Source organism: Euprymna scolopes, chromosome 27, assembly GCF_053919585.1.
Source record: "Euprymna scolopes isolate OS-2025 chromosome 27, ASM5391958v1, whole genome shotgun sequence".
NCBI classification, from domain to species: domain Eukaryota; kingdom Metazoa; phylum Mollusca; class Cephalopoda; order Sepiida; family Sepiolidae; genus Euprymna; species Euprymna scolopes.
The window spans coordinates 10,940,462-10,962,283 of record NC_136508.1 but is presented as its reverse complement, the minus strand read 5'-3'; the positions used below and the strand labels follow the sequence as shown (position 1 = coordinate 10,962,283).

General features: G+C 31.1%; 1 long non-coding RNA gene across 3 annotated transcripts in view; it reads left to right on the top strand.

Moving 5' to 3' along the window:
* Positions 1-9,494, top strand: part of LOC145248651 (uncharacterized) — a 278,909-nt gene extending 269,415 nt beyond the window's left edge. For 2 of the 3 annotated variants that reach the window (XR_013863379.1, XR_013863377.1), the window contains one exon: positions 8,241-9,494. This is a non-coding gene — a long non-coding RNA (uncharacterized LOC145248651). Of the gene's footprint in view, positions 1-2,230; positions 2,286-8,240 lie in introns of those variants that run through there. The other variant, XR_013863378.1, reaches the window with a different exon arrangement.
* Positions 9,495-21,822: the final 12,328 nt, after the last annotated feature.

The following is a 21,822-nucleotide window of genomic DNA, read 5'->3' as shown; positions in this document are numbered from 1 at the left end:
TGTCACTTGTTTAGGTCGCTACTGTATATATATATATATATATATATATATATATATATATATATATATATATATATATATATATATATATATATATATATATATATATATATAAATTACATACAACTTCACTTCTTAAGGCATTGCCGCATAAAATACATGATCAATTCTTTGCAGTCTATTTCTTGTAGCATTGTGTCTACAAAAATATCGAACTGTTAAACGACTTTTCAAAAATTTTTTACCACATTGAAAAGTATGCATTGCCAAATGTACATGACTCGGAGTTTAATTTCTATCATGACATATGCTAAAAATTCTACAATTTTCTCAAGTATATAGCAGTGTACATTGGATACCAGAACCGTTCATGTATATATATATATATATATATATATATATATATATATATATATATATATATATATATTATATTTTTAAATTCTTGTAATCTTTACATTATAAATTCAATTTTAATTTTCAAATCATATGCTTATAACAAAGATTTATAATAACCGACGTCTATTCACGTTCTTTGAATATCCAAAGGGGAAAAATATTGGTACTGTTTTGGTTCGAAGTAAAATTTCTCGCAAGTCTACATAATTTAATTAAGAATTTATATTAAAATATACATATACATATATAAAGACACACACACACACACACACACACTCAGGCGCACACACAGACACGCACCCCCACGCATATATATATATATATATATATATATATATATATATATATATATATATATAGTCATCCACATACAGTACTGTTTCGCTGTTTCACAACTCATCAGTGCGGCTAGACAGGCAACTACCTCAAGCCAGGATTGAAACCCGACCGTTTGTACGGCAGTCAAGGCTCCTAACCATTACGCTATTGGCGGCTGCTTGAACGAGTAGTGAGTTTAACGATGTTTTGATATCGTCCGAAATACCTCCGCTCGATTTGTTTACACAAAGGGCGTCGCTTATATGCTAATGGTAATTCGTGTTTCACTTCTCAATATGCTCAACTCAAGGTTAGGAGCATTATAGTCATCCACATAGAGTACTGTTTCGCTGTTTCACAGCTCATCAGTGCGGCTAGACAGGCAACTACCTCAAGACAGGATTGAAACCCGGCCGTTTGTACGGCAGTCAAGGCTCCTAACCATTACGCTATCAAGTGGTTTTGTTTTGATTTTTGAAGCGATACATATGTTTATGTATCCGCCTCCGAGAATCGGTGTTTTTCTCAGAAAGTCACCCATTTTTTATTTGGACGTCTATTACTGTTTTTAGAAAATAATAAATAAATAAATAAAAATTACGTCCAAATAAAAATGGGCGACATTCTAAGAAAAATATCCGGTCAACCGAGGCGGAAACATAAACCTATATATCGTTTAAACAATCAAAACAAAACAACTTAAACAGATGAACGGTAAAAACGAAGCAGTAAATTGTCTATGGTATCATAGGGGTGTGGTTAAGGCGCTGGACTGAAATACATTATGTCCAAGGTTCGAATCCTACAGTCAAGCTATTCTGATGAGGAGTAGGGCTCCGAAACACACGTGTCCGTAGATTACTGTGTTAAAAAAAAACTAATATATATATATATATATATATATATATATATATATATATATATATATATATATATACTAGCGCACTGAACTGGTGTTGTCCGGGATGATTGATGATGAGCAAATATTTAATACTCCAATCCTTTTTTGTCATCGACATCGACAAAATTGCCAATAAAAAAAAAACAGATCGATAGAATCCTAGCGCTAATTGATGATCCATCGCGATACACCTGAAATATAGTTTAACATGTGTCTTGCAATGGATGAGGTAACAATATATCGAAGCCTACATTGCACTCTATTGAACCTACTTTTGATTTATTGTAATACTAGCTGTACCCTGCCACGCGTTGCAGTGGCTCAATTTGGTGTAATGGCAAAATTTAATAAAAGAGAAAATGCATGTTGCTTATATTAGTGCAACAATCCACTGCAAAAAGTTAAAAAGAAGGCGAAACTGAAAAAAATGGTGCTCTTGCAGAATTTGATCTGGATCCTCGAGAGTTTCTGTCAATCATTCATGTTTTGGACTTGACCAACAATCAGTGGATGAAGCCGAACGTAGCAAAAATGTTGAAACGCTAAATGCTTTTTTTTTGTTTTTAAAAATGTGATTTAGTAATTAATATTTGGTTGATGGTGGGGGAGGGGGTTACTATACACAGATTCGAAAAACTCGTCCAAAAACAAATAAATGAAAGCAAAGGTAAGGTAATTTACGTTTCTACCTAATTGGATAATTGTTTAGTGTTTTTATGTAATGTAAAATGTTTAATTGGCTCAAAAAACAGAAATGGTCGCGAATTCTGTTGAATACGTTAAGTTTGGGAAAGTAAGTTAAAAACTAAAAACTATACAAAACAGTGTCTGAAACTCACCGAACATATGTTACCATGACATAGGCTGGCATTATGGATAGGTTTCTGACAGTATGTTGTATAGTTTTTTTTCGTTTTAACTCACTTTCTCTAACTTAAAGTAATCAACAGTGTCCACCACCATTTGTAGCTTTCAAATACACCAATACACACTGTTTTTCGAGCCGACTAAACGTTACATTAAATGAAAAGGGTTTATATTACTAAACACCGATACAAAGAAGTTGTCAAAAAATAAATATATAACAAATAAATGTTATCAAAGGCAAGAAAAGTAAGTGTTCTACCTAACTGGATAAGATTTTAGTGTTTTTATGTAATGTATAATCGGTTCAAAAACATTCAATGTTTATCGGTATATCTGAAAAATACAAATGGCGGCAGATTGTATCGAACAAGTTTGGGGAAATTTTGGGAAAATAAGTTAAAACTAAAAATACAGTTAGGAACTCACTCAATATATGTTACCATGATGTAGGCTGGCATATAATCGGTGGTTTTAAACTTTTGCTCGATACAGGTGACGACTTTTAAAAATCCCTTTTAGTGATTACCTGGTGTGAGGATATTTGTACAAGTAAACGGCAAATCTGCTCCAAAAAATCCGGTATTATTTTACTTTAAGGCCCGTTTCACATTCATATATAACGAAATATTTTATTGTAGATTTCGGTGTGCTAACAACGAATCTGCAAACCGTTTACGTAGCAAAAAAAAAGTTTTCATGACATTCATGAAATTACTTTTTCGAAAAGTGGGTGATCACTTTCAATGTAAATTTAACTTAGAATGAGCACCCACTTTCTGGCCACCTGAGAGAGGGGCATTTTTCTGTTTCTTGGCTAAAAAGTTTTTTGTTTGATTTCTTTTGCATGGTAATAACCCCTGAACTCTGGGACTATTTTCCATTTAACAGCCGTAGCCTTCGTTTACGCTATGCTTAAGCATAAACGAAAGCTGTTTAGCCAATAAACATGGGAAAAATCCCCCCTCTCTCAGGTGGCTAGAAAGTGGGTGCTCATTTTAAGTTAAATTTACATGGAAAAGTGATCGCCACTTTTTCGAAAAAGTAATTTCTTCATATCATAAAAACTATTTTTTTGTGACGGAAACGGTTTGCAGATTCGTTTTTTGCACACCAAAATCTACAAAAAAATGTTTGTTATTTACGAACTTGAGACACACAGCCCTTAATGGACAATTATATCAAAAATCCGGGGGAAAATAGTTTTCAATAAAAACAGCAAATTAATTCGATAGAAAAAAAATGGATGCTATTTTTATTTCTTTCTGTGTGTTTCTTGGCTTAAAAGTCTTTTTGTTTGATTTCTTTTGCATGGTATTAACCCCTGAACTCTGGGACTATTTTCCATTTCACAGAGGTAGCCTTTGTTTATGCTATGCGTGAGCATAAACGAAAACTGTTAAATATGCATTCGCGTACCACACTGCCTTGTAAAAAAAAACCTTAAAGCCAATAAACACGAAAATAAATGCCCCTTTCTCAGGTGGCCAGAAAGTGGGTGCTAATTTTAAGTTAAATTTAGATGGAAAAGTGATCACCCACTTTGCGGAAAAAATTTCTTCATATCATGAAAACTATTTTGATGCTCCTTGGGCGTTGAGTTCCATGGCGACCCGCAGAATTATTTAATGGTCGTTCCCTTAGTACCCCCCTAGAAGCAGTGTCAGAAATTTCGTGAAAATAGCGAATAATTCCACCCCATCTTTCCAAGCTTATAACTCCTCGAAAAATGCAATTCAAGCCCTTTTTTTTTCAATTAAAGGAGCAAGGACCAAGATTTCATTAAAAAAAAACGTGTTTTTACAGGTAAAATTCTAAAAGAACACTATGTTTTTTTTTTGTTTTAAATTTGAATAGATTATGTTATGTATTGACCTTTTCTCTTCAATTTGTGAGTAAATAATTATGTACTTATCGGGTTCTAAATTAATTATTATTAGACATTTACAAAATGGGAGGCGTGAATTATTCGACCCCCTGTCTTTCCAAGCTTATAACTCCTCGAAAAATGTAATTCAAGCCCTAATTTTTTTGTCAATTAAAGGAACAAGGACCAAGGTATGATAAAAAAATAAAAAAAAATAACGTGGTTTAAAAAAAAGATTTTAAACTTCAAACTTTACATGGAAAATTCTAAAAGAACACTATGTTTTTTTTTTAATTTGAATATATTATGTATTGACCTTTTCTCTTCAATTTATGAGTAAATTAAATATTTACTTTCGGGTTACTAAATTAAGTATTTACTTTTTAATAGACACTTAAAAATTGGTATGGGGGTCGTGAATTTAAAAAAAAAAACGTTTGTCTAAAATATTATATTCGATTTATTGGAAAGAACATAAAATTTCACATTGACACTGAAAATATCGTAAAAATAGAATCAATAGAAAAATTTTGATAGATTTTTAAAATTTAAAAATTGAAAAATATTGAGTTTAAAAATTGAAAAATATTGAGTTCGGAAAATTCATTAATGTTTTAAAAAAAAATATTTCTATTACTTATAAAACAACTGTAATAGTTTATTTTGGAAGTATAATCCATAAATAAAATAAATAACCCACTTTTAACGGAGAAATTCCGAGATGTTTATATTGTATTCGCAGTTTCGTGTTAGGGGTGTCAAAAATTCCTACAAAAATTCTGATACTGCTACGCATGCGCACGTAACATTTTTTATTTATTTACTTACGTGGTGGAGTTTCTATTATTGATTGAACACTAACCAGATTATGAAAAAAAATTGAAAAAAAATATCATTTCAACATTTGAAAGGGATACTCACTTTTTAGTTACCACGTTCTGGTAAATCGGTCACTTTTTATTTATTTATTTTTTCTGAATACGGAAGTGTCTTCGGGAGATATAAAATGGTCGCATGTTGACGAAGCAATGTATCGGGAGGCGTACGGGATTGAAAATTATTGGTAAATTTTTAGATTAGGTCCACTCCACCTCCACTCAATTTTCTTTTAAATGACGACTTGAAATGGTTTTCAACTATGCTGAATACGAAAATCGCATCGAAATTTTGCAGAAATAAGTAGTTATCAAGATATAAAAAGTTGTATTATGCATTGTAATCTTTGACAGCCATCTTTTTTACGTGTGTGTATATGTTTATGGCGCGTGTGCACGTAAAAAGATGGCCGCCGAAGAATACAATGCATAATACAACTATTTATTTCCGCAAAATTTCAATGCAATTTTCGTGTTCAGCATACTCGGAAACCTATAAATGTCGTCATTGAAAGGAAAATTGTCGAGGTGGATCTAATCTAAAAAATACCAAATTATTAAACATTTCTCCAGCATGTTAGTGAAATTTATAATACTTTTAAAAAATTAAAAAGAAACAAAACAAAAGTTTGGAAAAAAAAAACTCACCTTTCACAAAAACAATTTTTAAAAAAAACGCACAAACTGTGTTTTTTTTGTTATGATAACAACTGTGTTTTTTTTTGTTATGATAAATCTCGAAACTTTATTTTCATGAAAACAATTTAAAAAAAAGTCCTGTTCTCTCTATTTTTTTTCTTTGAGAAACAAATATATTTCTGACTTACAAATGCAGTAGAGACCTATTATTTTTACTTTCTATGGTTTTGATATACCGCGTTTTTATTGCTTACAAAATGGGTGACTGATTTATCAGAACGTTGTAACTAAAAAGTGAGCACAGCACCACTTTCAAATGTCGAAATAATGATTTCTTTTTTACATTTTTTTTTAATAATCTGTTTAATCAATAATCTGTGTTCAATCAAAATAAATAAATAATCTGTTTAATCAATAATCTGTGTTCAATCAATAATAATCCTGTGAAAAAAAAATTCCAAAATCCTATAAGTATAGAAATAAAGCATGGGAGTAATGTTTGTACAACGTAACGTCGCCTTTCGCATTTTTACAAACATTTTTTTAAAAAAGTAACTAAACCATTTATTGATAATTTGTCACGTGTACAAACATTTATTTATTTACGTAGGCTGTACTCCTTTCATGAATAAGAAAAGTTTTACTCTTTAAGAATAATAAAAGGAAAAAGTTACTGAACATTTATAAAAGGACTTCTTTTCATGAACGCCAGAGGAATAGTTGGCCGAAAATTCGTGAAACAACAACAATAAATAAAATTGGTGCTAATGCAGAGAGCCGCGCTATTTATAAATCATATTTCCACGTTTAAATAACGTTTTACGATTTTTTTATTTATTTATTCAATTGTAAGGTTAAAGTACAGAATAGGTACAAAACATCCTTACCTCCCCATGTTAAGAATGACTTTTTAAATAATAACATTATTTCAGCACGGATCACTCTCTGCATGAGTAATCTTATATAGAAAAAAACTCAAAAGCAAGCAACAAACTTTTTTTTGGGGCCTTATATAATAAAGAAAAGATGTGTAAATTAAAAAAAATTGGAAGATAAACAAATGAAATATTTGTTTTTGTTTTTGTTTTTTTACTTATCGAGTTTACAGAAAATTAAACCTTTCGTCAAATCGTGGCTGTGAAATGAATCGAACCGGAAGTTCAGTTTTATCAACAGAACAGATTCGCAGAACCGATAAATAAGTATATTTATTTTATTTAATATTTTAATTTTAATTAGGTAAATTTATTTTAATAACATAAAAACATACCTCGACTCTAAAAATTGGTTGTCTGAAAATTTCAAATAAATTGGTAACGTATAAACATGGTTTTATTTCTTTAGAACGAACCAACTTTACATTTTTATATATATAGATTTTATAAATAATAGCGTACAATCAAGTTTAAAATGCAAAGGTTAATTACCATGCTTCTATTGTACTCTAAGCATCACCATTCATTTCGCGCGCGCCCTTGTGATACATAAACCACTACTGTTGGTTTAATGGGCCTTTTATTACTGGTTGTTTAGTTATAATGACTGTAATTTTAGTTTAAACTCGAGCGTAATACATTATGTTGTATTGTGCTTAAAACAGAAATTTTCTATTTTGAACGGTTCCTCTCACTTTAAAGAATTAATGTCGATTTTATATGTTTGGCTTTTTAGCTTGTGTGGTGCTAAGATATAACGATGCGAAAATGATAGTAAGTCTCTGTAATAAATGTTCAGTTTCAATGTAAAAACAGATTGTCAGACATCAAGTAACTTATAGTTTTATCTGATAATTGGGAAGCGAAAAAAATTGAAACTGAATGAAAATATAGAAAAACTTAAATTAGAAACAGAAGAGCACAAAGATACAGTAGTAGAAAATATATGTAAAGGAAAGCGGGCAGAGAAGAATTATGTTATTTACGAAACCATTTATAATAAAATATATTTCATTATTAAATTATGTTGTAATAATATTATATGCGTTGTTATTAAAAGATCAAACAAAATTCAAAACACGATAGGTGTAAATGTAGAGGGCGAACATTGGTAGTTTTATAGATTAGATTGCTGCAAAAACAATATCGTTTTCTCACATATTTTTACATTAGATTTCTGAATGAATTCATGGATATATATATATATATATGTATATATATATGTATATATATATATATATATATATATATATATATATATATATATGTATATATATATGTATATGTATATATATATATATATATATATATATATATATATATATATATATATATATATATATATATATAGCCATGTTATATATCGTTTTTAAACGTATTATTCGAGCTGTCCAATCGGGGTATTCGTTTCTTTTCCTAATCTCTTCATTTCTTTTTTGCAGGTGTTCATCAGCATGGGCAAACATAACATCTGCACGATTTTTTGTTCCAGTTCAAACTACGCCGAACAGCTGCCAAGACAGCTCGTAATATCAAGGATGTGGTTGATCCAGAAGCCACTAACGAACGGTTTGCACAATGTCAGTTCAAGAAATTTAGCAATAGTCACGAGAGCTTCGATGATGAAGACGTTGGTATCTGGAAGACGGGTGTTGATAACGAGCAATTGAAGTCCTATTAAAAAAAACAATTAAGGCTATGCTCTACAAAAGAGCGCAAGAAGTTTCTGTTTAACTTGAGGTTCACACTATACAGTCGTTCGCCATTTAAAGCGGATAGTAAAATACAATAATTGGTTAAATGTGTGACGCATAAATGCAGCGTTAATCAAATAATAGTCGTTTTCAGGTGTACTCTTTGCTCTTACTGTGGAACTAAAATACCCATTTCTCGCGCAGCTTATCTTTTCTTGCGAAGTTGATCATTTATGATAAGCGGCGACGTTCATTGTTGGATTTCAGCGAAGTGCCACGGAACTTTCCAAAGGCCAAATTGCACACAAATGAAAGATTATGGCGTATTTTGCTGGTCTGCGACCGGTCTCATCTATCGCAGATTCTTGCATCCGAACGAAACGATTACGGTGAAGAAGCTCCAACATATCTGCCCGAGAGTATTCAATCTGAAGGGACAAATTCTTCTTCATGACAACGCTCGCCCACAAGTTGCTCAACTGAGCCTGAAGAAACTGAACTAATTAAGCTGCGAATCTCGTCCTCATCCGCAATTTTTACGAGACTCCTTACACAGCGTTTGCCACTTTGCTAGCATCTTGACAACTTCATGCGCGATAAATGCTTAAAAAGCCGAGATGCAGCCCAACTGACTGTCAATGGATTGATCGCTTCCAGAAGTCAGGATTTCTATGCTAGTAGAATTATAAAACTTGTTTCTTGTTTGCAAATACGTGCGAATAATTATTATTTATATTAATAAAGTTTAAAGTGCATTAACTATTAATTGATCTATGATTCTTTGAAAGTCTGACTCAAAAATAAAAGTAATCGACATTGTATTTGCACCAATTTAATATTATCAAATAATTTATTCCATGCAAATCATATATAGGCTTTCTACGTATAAGTAAAATAAAGTGCTTACAATTCAATCAGAAACAATTAGAAAATGCATTAAAACTCCATTATTCTTATTTATAAAATGTGTTACCTTACATTTTGTAAACCTAAACATAAAAATTTTACTTAACCTATTGTAAAGATTATATATATATATATATATATATATATATATATATATATATATATATATATATATATATGTGTGTGTGGGGGGGGGGTTTGTGTGTGTATGTGGGGGTGTTGACAGTTTATATATTTTAGTAAAATATACTGATGTCTAAAAACGACATTTCTTGTTAATAATATTTTATTACTTATTTTTATATGTAATTTTTATTTTTCTCATATTTATTAGATTTCCTTATTTAATTTTTAGCTTTATGCATAATACCTCCTACCATTTTAATGATTTATGTATCTATGGCTTCAAATGTATATAAATTACCTGATTTTAATTTAATAGTAAGGTGTTAAATATGCACATATATATGTATATATATACATATATATATATGCATATATATATATATATGCATTTATATATATATATACGCACAAACTAAAAAAAAAAGAATGTAGAGTCAAGCTTGATTTTAGTTTCTTTATTCGGCTATTGCTATAGCCTTATTATGATATGCGACACACACACATACACATATATGTGGTGTTTGTGTGTGGGGTGTGTGGGTGTGCGTGCGCGTGAAATAGCATATTAAAGCCATATCAATAGACGAATAAAGATAAAAAATTACTAGCTCTTCAAAGCGTTATTAAGTTGGTCCGTTTTTGTCTACACCTGACATCATTTAAACTCCAGATTTCCTGCATTGATATATCTCGTTTTCTCTATATATTTATCTTCCCTCTTTCTTTCTCCCTCGGTCTCACTGTCTCTCTGTGTCTGTCGCAGTCTCCCTCTTTATATATATATATATATATATATATATATATATATATATATATATATATATATATATATATATATATATATATATATATATATATATATACGAGCGCCTGTTGCAACAATGCTCTAACCCTTAGATTGCTTACAAAAAAATTAATTATGGGCTCTGTTTATTAGCTTAAATACGCGTCGCGTGAAAATATATTTACAAAGGGCACAACTTAAAGAAAGAGGGAGTATTTAATTCTCATCCACAAACAGTACTGTTTAAGTGCGACTAGAGATACACCTTTCTCCAGTCGTGGACCGAACTCATGATCGTCGTATTGACAATCGGCAGCTCTCACCATATATATATATATATATATATATACATATATATATATATATATATATATATATATATATATAGATATATATGTATATGTATATATATATATATATATATATATATATATATATATATATATAAACATAAAAATAAAAACAAATGAGAAATGTGAGGGAAGAAAGGTCATGTTTTCCTGTAGTTGCATTATCTGTCTTTGAACTGTAAAAGTGTGGCGTGTCTGTTCTGGGCGTCACTAAATAACCTTACAATATCGTGTATTACCAGCATTTAAACATGCGGCATGTGGGTGCTAAACATTTTAGAACATCAGCCTGGACACATCTTATCGTCTAAGTAAATTTACCATTTTCTGTTGTGTGCTTAGGCGTATGCGATATTTAATCGAAAGGTGGAATAAATAAAAACTCACTCATGAGTAAAACTTTTTACAGGATAGGTTTGTATCGTCGAAAAAAGATGAATGGATTAAAATGAACGTTTTTATTTCTATAGAAACATTTATGAAAGAGAGAGAAGCAACCGATTTCCTAATTTAATCACAAAAATGTAAAACGTTGCATCGGGTAATAAAAGTATAAACGCCGAATACAAATATATGACTTGCACCCTGCTGCACATAAACGCAAATTGCGTTTGTTCTTTAGATATCTGAATGCATTATAAGAATATCCATTGAAAACTTTTCATTATAGCGCCGTGAATAAATATATTCAAGAAAGACATTGGGCCATATTATTTGAGAATAGTAAATTCGATACATTCATAGAAGGCATAAAGCCACATTTCTCAGTATAGTGATTTCAACATATCAAAGCTTGGCATGATGCCATGTCTCTTGAGTATAGTTAATTTAATACATTTAATATACAGGGTTATGTGATTTCAAGTCGAATGTTTGAGGATGTTATCCGTCTTGATGTAGAACCCGGGAAAATGTTATTGAAAAAATATATATTTCAGTTTTTTAGTTTAACCTTGATAACATGAATGAATGTTTGAAAATTGTTGAAATGTTATTAGGACTTCGAATGATTTAAATATGGGCGAGCATCAGCCCAAGTACTCTTTTTTCTGTCTGAGCATTGCGCTTATAATAAAAGACTTATTACCGCTCATCACTATTGCGATTTCGTTCATTAAATTCTCATCATTTTTCCTTCCTTTCTGTTATATGATTGATATTAAGACAACGTAATATATATTTATATGGTGTAATTCCGACCATATATCTGTGTTATCTTTTTATTTGCCCTCAATTTTTACATGAATGGTTTATATTAACCTGATACTAAAACTTTAAGTCAGCGTTCGGAGAATATAAGGCTATTTCAATGAATGAGAATGTATTCTTTTTATTTCGAAAGAAATATGTCAGGCTTTAAGGATTAAAGGAATGTATCTATTCATACACATATCCCCCAAGGGACTATGCGATATTTTAAAGTCAACATTTTTTTTTATATTATTGTTGTGATAGAATACTGCATATTGGTCAATGCGCTTATTCCTTAACTCAAGTATAATACAATATGCAAAGCAGTGATTGTGCAGTTTCGTATGTGTAGTGTTTGATGGAGTAAGTACTCTCAATATAGACGACCCTGACATTGATTATATATTGTCTTTCTACTCAACATGTTCAAATTAAAAACGGCCGTTTTTCTATAATACACCTCTGTGGCATGGGCGTTCATTTCAATCTAATCGGCTTCCATTATCGCAGGATACTTGTAGAATCTGTCCATCAATATTCTTTCTCCAGTTTTTTTTTGTTGTAAGTTAAAGGCCGTCTGAGTGGATGAGCATTTCTGTCGCAGGGAGAGCACATCTAACTAAGCCAAATTCTTTTTTATGACTTTACTAAACAGTATGATGCTATTCATTAGCCTATGAAGGCTGTTCTTGTTTCTTACAAAATCTGTCTGTTTTCAAGGAACTTCGCACATTGCTTTTGCATTCTGTACAATAAATATCATCGAAGTTAAACTGATGGTAAAACGAAAAGTAGAGAGTATATATATATATATATATATATATATATATATATATATATATATATATATATATATATATATATATATATATACTCAAATTATCACCTCCGATGATATAACACTTCACGGAAGTGAATTTTTCCTAATGTTTATGTACTTTTCTATAGATGTTACATTTTAGGTTATTCTAAAACTTTTCGAACATTATAGTACACGGGAATATTAACTATATATTTTTGTCAGCAATTAACAAACTTAATAGATTAGTGTTTCAATGTTCTAGAACCAGTTTATCGATCATGATGATTCTAGAAGAATTACTCTTCCCAGGATGCAACTGCCAATAGATACCTTAGAAAATATACTAATGAAAAGTTTCGAAATAACTGTGAAACAGAGTATTGCTTTAAATTTATGTTATTCTTTCTTTGTATGATAAAATCTCCAGTGTTGTCTGTCAGCAATTTATTGAGGCTGTCTTTTGTCTAACTGCGATTTAATATTGTTGCAAGATGTGTGGTAACAGTCAGAAAATATGTAAAAATCGTATCCTTGGACTCCGTCAGATCCAGCCACATTCCAAATTCCAAGTTTTCTAAACTTTATCAACATCATCGCAACAGTGCTTGTTAATACATTTATCGCCTCATTCTAGAAGGCCTTACATTCAATAATATTTTAAAAAAGAAAGAGAAATTAGGAACCTGTGACTTCTGTAAAATCTACAACAGTGTAGTAAATAATTGGCAATCAAATAATCCCCTACTATGCAACAATCATGAGGTTGTTTGCTCAACAACCGAGAATACTAACATGATTGCCAGTCGGCTTGCCTCCAACTCCACACTGGAACCTGCTAACCACCCATTCCCGGACGTTACTTTGCAGACAGATGCCACACTAGACAATCTGAAAATAAACCCTTCTAAAGTGCATGCTATCATAAAAAATCTTGACACATCAAAAGCATGTGGGTCTGATCTCATCACGGCTGTGCTAGTTAAAAATGTGCTCAACCGAAGTAGCTTTAATCCTCTCCAAAAACAAATGCCTGAATGAATCTTGCCTTCCTGCCTGCTGGAAAACTGCTTCTGTGGTACCAGTTTTCAAGAATTCTGTCGAAAAGCTGACCCAGTAAATTACCGCCCCATTAGCCTCGTCCTACTGTTTTCCCAAAGATTTGCGTCTATAATCAACCAAGCTCTAGTCCATCCCCCTAAAGATGCTAAACTTCTAACCAACCAACCATATGGATTTAGGCAAGCGCTTTCCACAGCAGACATCCTAACTGTAATATCCGAGCGTATATACAATTCACTGGACAAATCAGGGAAGGGTAGAACGGTAGCTCTAAATATATCTAAGGTTCTTGACAGGGTATGACACGAAGGTCTTCTCATGAAAATCATATTATACGGTACCACTGGAAGAATACTTAACATAATTAAATCTTTCTTAGATAAGAGAAAAATCCAGTTTGTCCTCGATGGTCGTACATCTAAACAATATGATATAAATGCGGGAGTTGTCTGGGGTCTATCCTTGGACCTCTATCATTCCTAATATTCATAAATGACCTCCCTGACAAAGGTGGGTATATATGCTGATGACACCACGCTCTATAACAGATACGACAGGAACACAAAGGAAACATATTTAAAGAAATGGCAGAAACACTAGAGGATGACAACCAATCTGCAGTGGAATGGGGACAAAAATGGATGATCACATTCAATTCTGCCAAGACTAAACTTGTTTCCTTAAATAACTACCTTCTGTACCACTAATAGCGATGACCAAAGACTCTTTATCTGAAGGCACATATTTTAAACTCCTCGGCCTAAGGTTCACATGAAACATGATTTGGAACAATTACATTGAGAGCATTGCCAGGACGTTGCGAAAAAGGTAGGTTCTGCTAGAAAACTACTAACGCCCAAAAGTATCCTGTACTTCTATAAGGCCACGATTCACCCATGTATGGAATACTGTTGTCATATTTGGGCCGGTGCATCTGCTACTAGTCTCTTACTCCTAGACAAGGTTCAAAAGAGAGTCGCCAACGTGATAGGTCCTGAACTGTAATCTCAGCTTCAGGCTCTGTCATAATGTACGAAATGTAAGTACTTTAACGGTGAATCTTCCGACGAACAGCAAAGACATGTACGTAAATACACCCGACAAACCCGACAAGCAGTAACCCCCGCCTCTAGTAGTAGAGCTCCCTAGATGTAAGTGAGCCTTCTGCTCCAGTAGTTTCTTCCTCAAAACCGCTAGATTTTGGTATTTCCCTGCCAGGTACCTGCTTCCCTAACTGCACTGACTTGCAGAAGTTCAAGTGCAGTGTTAACCGACGTCTTGCTGCCCAACTACCCACACAGCGTGTGTCCCCAATAGTAACACCCTACATAAAAGTGGCAATGTGCCTTGTTTGGGTTTAAAATGTAATTAAAAAAAACGTATAGATAGTTGATATATTCTGTATCAACTACGGTTCATTTCATTTTAGGTAATGACTTAACACCATAAACGAGTTTGATTAGAATCATACATAAGTTAATTGCCTTTTTCTATTTTTTTCTAGTTTATTGCAAAGTTTGTGGCTATTCTAAGACACTCTGTTCTATCGATAATGCTTATCATGAGCCTTTGCCAGCTTTAGCTGTGATACAATGCACTCGAACACTTCGTATATATATATATATATATATATATATATATATATATATATATATATATATATATATATATATATATATATATATATATGAGGAGAGAGAGAGAGATTCAGACGAATTTTGTTGAATAGCACAGGGTTTTGCTATGTTAATGCCTGTAAGCCTCACCGGAACACAGATTGTTGGTGCGCAGTTTTCATTGTACTCTTACCCGTACCCACCACCACAAAAAGATGGCCATATTGTGGTGTTAATTGTACATTAATTTTTTTTTGTATTAGTGACTCCCTACTTTTTTAAAATTAACATTTAAATATATTTATGAAACTACTTGTTTCCCGGAATTTTCAACGATTTTTTTTTAATTGACATTTCTTCAGATAATTAAACCTACTTGTTGGCAGGAATTATAAAGGTGGTTTTGTTTTCAGCCTCGCCCCCCCTAAAAAATCTATAAAAGTGTTAATTTTTTAAGAGTACTCGATTTGGAAATAAATATTTACCCTTTTTTATTTGTTAAATTACGTGTACGTCCCTAGCAATAATCGAAAAATTAAAGAAACGAAATACTATTGCAGTATCCTTATTACTAAAATAAAAAGAGTACTTAACACTAAATACCCACATCTAAACATGTTAAATAATATGGTTCATTAATTTTAGCCATTTAAAGTCGTAAAGCATTTATAATATAAACAAACCTATAAGCTGTAAAATCTAATCAATAAAATCATAAACAAAATTAGACGAAATGTGTGTTGTTTCTTCTAAAGCATCCGTAATAACCGTTTAGAAAAAACGAATTACTGCTTCGCCATCTTTATTAAAAGATAGAATATAATTTATAATGATGTGTCACTGTCACTTAATTACTGAAATAGAATATTAATAATAATTATTTTTAACTGTATATAAAATAACTGTAAACAGCAAGGCAACTGTGAATCTCCAATTTTAATTTGGTTAAATAACACGGTAACTACTCAATAAACCAATACGTTTGTTTCCTTGTGATGCTACTGAGATATTACGAAAACATTACTGGGAATAATGTAAAAAAAAAATGCGCATTACATTTTTTTCGAAAATTCGAAATTTGTTATCGGTGTATTCTAATCAAGAAAGCCGTGATTGTTGTAATCTCTGGAATGCTCTTCATGGAATGATGTTTCTTTCACTCCAGAATGACCAACTATGTAGATCTTAACCAATGAGGCTTTGAGGGATGGGCAGAGGGAGAAATCAGTATTTGTGTAAGGGAATAGCGTTTACAATGGGCGCTGTGTATGACTTCACGTTAGTAAATGACGGAGTGAACACAGGAAAGGTAGAAAAGGTATAAATGCACGCGGTGTAGAATGGGGAACTAAGAGTTCCTATCGAATAGGGGGTAAACGTTTGAGCTACTTCCGCTCTACGTTATAACGATGATGAAGATGGCGCTCCTAGGAATAATTGTTAAGTATAAATATTAGTAATAATATGTTTATAATGGCGTTCTAGATTTATATAAGGTAATGAAAAACAGTGTAAACATAAATTTTATGTGACCTCTTTTGGTGTAAACATACGAGATTCTACTGGACTTCAAGATACAATTATAAGACACACCGACATACAATTTAGCATTTTTTTTTATTTATCAAGATAACGATTCCAGCCATTGTATAAAATATCTATCTCATCGTTTCAATGGACAATATTTCAGCTTGAAGGCAACCAGTAATATCTTCATCTTACAGGAAATCTTCCTGAATCTGTGTAATGAAAACTGCACAAAGTTTTTTTTTTTTCTGGAATATACCGTACTTACTTATATATGGTTTCTGATAAAGTTTTTGCTATTCGATGAAATAAGCTCATCTAAAAACTTTATAATTTGCAACAAGACAAGACTTTATCAAACAATATCGTGATTTGATCGATTTACATCAACTACTATCCTGTCTGAGAAGCCTTTGTGCAGTATTGCTATTATTTGATAAACGTATTACTAGGAAAAAAATTACGGATCCAAAAAATAATGCAGAGATGAAAAGACACAAGGAAGGCGTTGATTAAAATAACTGACAAACATCTTTGATTTTTATCACGAAATAAATTGATAGTGCTAGTCTGATCTATATAAGTCAAACACATGAGATGCTGCACTTCAGAAACCATGCAAAAGTAAGAACTTTATATTACAGAACAGCTCGTAAGTACGCGTTTCATCTTCTATAATTTACACATAATAACACGTAATTAAATTCTCAAAATAACGTCACTTAAATTGATCTCAATAACATTCTGAGATTAAAAAGGAGCGGCAATTACCATTTAAAACACATTGGATAAAAGAATAGAGTCCACCGACAAGCGAACGCTCTGGCATATTTATAATTCTGATTAGCCGTAGACGCCGAATATTTTTTTTATTTGAAACCCTATATATATATATATATATATATATATATATATATATATATATATATATATATATATATATATCTACGGTTTCAAACAAAAAAAATATTCGTTTTTTTATTTGAAACCATATATATATATATATATATATATATATATATATATATATATATGGTTTCAAATAAAAAAATATTCGTCGTCTACGGCTAATCAGAGTGGCTGAATATAAATAAGAGCACAAACAAATATAGATATTTGTTAATTTTGTCTAGATTTAGCCAATCTGGTTAGCAGTAGAATACTAAACACATGTCATATGATAATTATGTTTAAACTTTATAGATAGATAGAAAGATAGATAGATAGATAGATGCAAGCAGGTCGGGCGGCATTGCTTGGTCTAAAATACGCTTAAATATGACGTTTATGCAGGGTTTTTTATACAGTATTATATTAAAATGGGCCCAATATATAATAGTAAGTTTAAATATTCTAAAAAATGATTTGTGCGCCACAACCGAAAATAGAAATCAAAACGATAAGTTTACGATTATCTCTTTCCTTTGGTGGTAATACCTGTACTACGTAGTCATGAATGCTAGGAGTCTAAAAATGGAAACACGAACAAGTAGCTATCACGTTACACATGAATAATCGAAATACCGTTTTTTGACCGTCACTTAGCAAATTCCATTTCCTTGATTTTAACACTTTTGCACCGATTTTTCCCGGCTAAAACACAACTAAAATATAAATATTAATAGGCTATGTATTAAGTTAAATGCCCGTACACGAAAATTGATAAAAGTATTTGGTATGTAATCCTTTTAAACATATATATACACACACACAGACATATATATATATATATATATATATATATATATATATATAGAGAGAGAGAGAGAGAGAGAGAGAGAGAGAGAGCGAAAATCGGTGATGAAAAAATTCAATAAAGTGCTCGATCGTGGCTGTAAGAGCTGAGATAGAACATTTGTTATCACACCATATATACATATTTCAAGGACGTACAATTGATTTCGTTACACCGAATCAACCATAAGAGGTTGTAAAAAAACTGCGTAAGTTCGTGAGTTTTTCAATGTTTCTGACAAGCTGACGCTTTTTTTAAAACCTCTTATGGTTGATTCGGCGTAACGAAGCCAATGGTACTACCTTGAAAGATGTATATACAGTGTCATAATAAATATTGTTTAATATATATATATATATATATATATATATATATATACATATATATATATATGTATATATATATATATGTATATATATATATATATATATATATACGCATGTATTGATAAATATAGAAAAAGTTTTGCGTTGGCTATACCTTTTTTACGGAAAAAAATCATTTGAATCAATATTTAAATAAATATGGACATTAGCAAGATTTTTGCTGGTTAATGTAATTCCACGACGAATTTTTTCCATTGTTTAAATATAAAATACAATATTGTTTTATAAAACAATTTCGTATTTTATTTTTAAGCTATAGAAAAAAGGCATTTTAATATGAATCTATGCATAAAAAGTCCAAATTATAAGAGGATATGCATTATTTAAATAGGCTTCCTCACTAGTCTTTGCAAGCAAAGTTTTTGCTCATTTAAAAAGATACAACAGTATTAGCATAATATTCGCACACTTGTTTCGACCCACTTATTTGTAGTTTTGTATGTAATAGACGCCTTTCAATAGAACATTCGCTTAAATATTTCTGAAATATTTTATCGTTATAATACAATCCTACATTCTGTCCTTAGACCAACATAATAACAGTGGCAATGTATTTATAGGAAATAGTTTCTATTTTTTCTCTTAATATATACCTTCTTACCACTCTCCCTCTCTTTCTTTCTCCCGTCTCTCTCTATCTCTCTCTCTCTGATTTGCTGAGCTCTGACCATGAATATATATTTTTATTGACGGTATTCACATGGTAATCGAACGCTAATGCACATTTCATATATTGCGTCGCAATTATACATCCCTTTTTTTTCTGTGATTAAATTGCTGCGTTAATTTCTTACACATTATGACGTTATTATATATAAGAATTAATTGTATATTATACATTTTGTATTATATATAATAATTCCTTTATATTATTTATAATAATTTTATATTGTCTCTCCTTATCTCCCTCCGTTTATATGGTTGCGAACTCTCTCGAACGTTATCTCGCCCTTACTTAGTACCTTTCTCTCTCGCCTGCCCATTTTTACATTTCATTTTATGTCGAAACAATAGTTTTACGTCTATACTGAAACAACTATAATGCACATTTAATTCCTGTCTTTCTCGCTCTCTTACTCGCTTTGTAAAATAATACCAGTAATTATATATTTTAAAAATTAGTTTAATTTTTATTAATTGTAATTATACAAATATACTTTATTTTAACTCCCCAAATTATTTCGATACTCGTCAGTTTCCAAATAAATCTTTAGGCAATATCATCTACAGAACTCACACTTATTAACTTGCTTAATTTTAATGTTTTTTAACACATGTAAAATAGTTATATTTTTAAACATTAAGAATATTATACTAGTTGACTATATTTAATATTTATCTTTCACCTCCGTCTTATAATAAAACATATATAAAAATACGATGTTTTAATAATGGATTAAATTTTTAAACAAAAATTAATAGGTATGTTTTACAATTAACAATCTTTATTTAATTTATTGCATATAGTTTGCGTTTAGTGTTTTGGATATTTAAAAAATGTACTACTCATGGTAAAAACACACTGAATGTGTCACATGTATTACAATTTTTGCAAAAAGTGCAACCGAATATACATTAACAATTTTTAATTCCGAATATTCCTCATATGTTTAAAAAAACATAAAGACAAAACAACATCCATACCACATCCATTAAATTATATTGTCGAAACAATTATTCTTCAATCAGCGAAGACTGACTTAGATTCCGAAATGATTTTCTGAATTGCACAAACATTAACCATTTGAGGGGACGGGGTAAATATATATACATAAGGTATACCTCACTATATTTTTGACGTTGAGGACTTCAAGTTTTGCAAAACAAGTACGTGTACTGATATAAAGACCTGTATTATTGACTGTAATTTTCTGAACGCAGATTTGTACGCAGACGTAATAATCAAATCTACATCCTTATTACCGACACTGCCACCACGCTCGTTTTTTTTACCATTTGATGGTGAGTATGCTGACAAAGATTAACACGGTTCAATGCCCCACAAACCCCAAAATCAGATAATCTACTCCGAAAACCGTGTTTCACATTTGTATATTGGGGGTGTCTACTCCGAATGACGTTTTCAGATTGAGAATACCATGATATCATAAAACTCCTTTCTTTAAATAGAGAGTTTCATATCTCTATTCTTAACACCATTCTTAACATTACAATATTCAAAGTAATGACGTAAAAAATTGTAAAATTTTGTTTTACACATTGAAATATATGAAATAAAATTTAATATACTTAAATGCGTTTGTGGAATAGTTGAAAAAAAGGATTAAACTTTAACATCAACCGAAACAGCTAGAACTCCATCAATTCATTTCGAACACTCAAAACAGCTTGTATACCGTGAGGATCCCTTACTTATAAAAGTATTGATTTTATTTACTATTATTATTATAATGATCCATTGCAACTTTATTAATTCTAATTCATTTAGGCATTCCCTCAATTGCTTTTCTTACATTACAAAACCCTCCTGCATAGGATTGTACCTAATCAGCACTTATCCCTACTGAAAGCCAGGTTATTCTATTTCGGCCAGTGTTTTAATAACCTGTAATTTCTGACACACAGGATATCGTTATAAATAGTGCATATTCATAATACAATTATTGCCAAAAATGCACTAGCCGTCGGTTTAAATCAGAATCGTTTTATATATCTTCGAAGTTGTCTCAAATATACGGTATCTTAATGGCTGGTGAAATATTTTTCTCCTTGAATTATCGTAAACTTTCTGGCATCAGATTGTCTGATACTATCATACAACATTTAAACCCGTCTGTTATATTAATTCATGTCATTTAATTTTCTGTAAACTACGTCTACTTTTTAT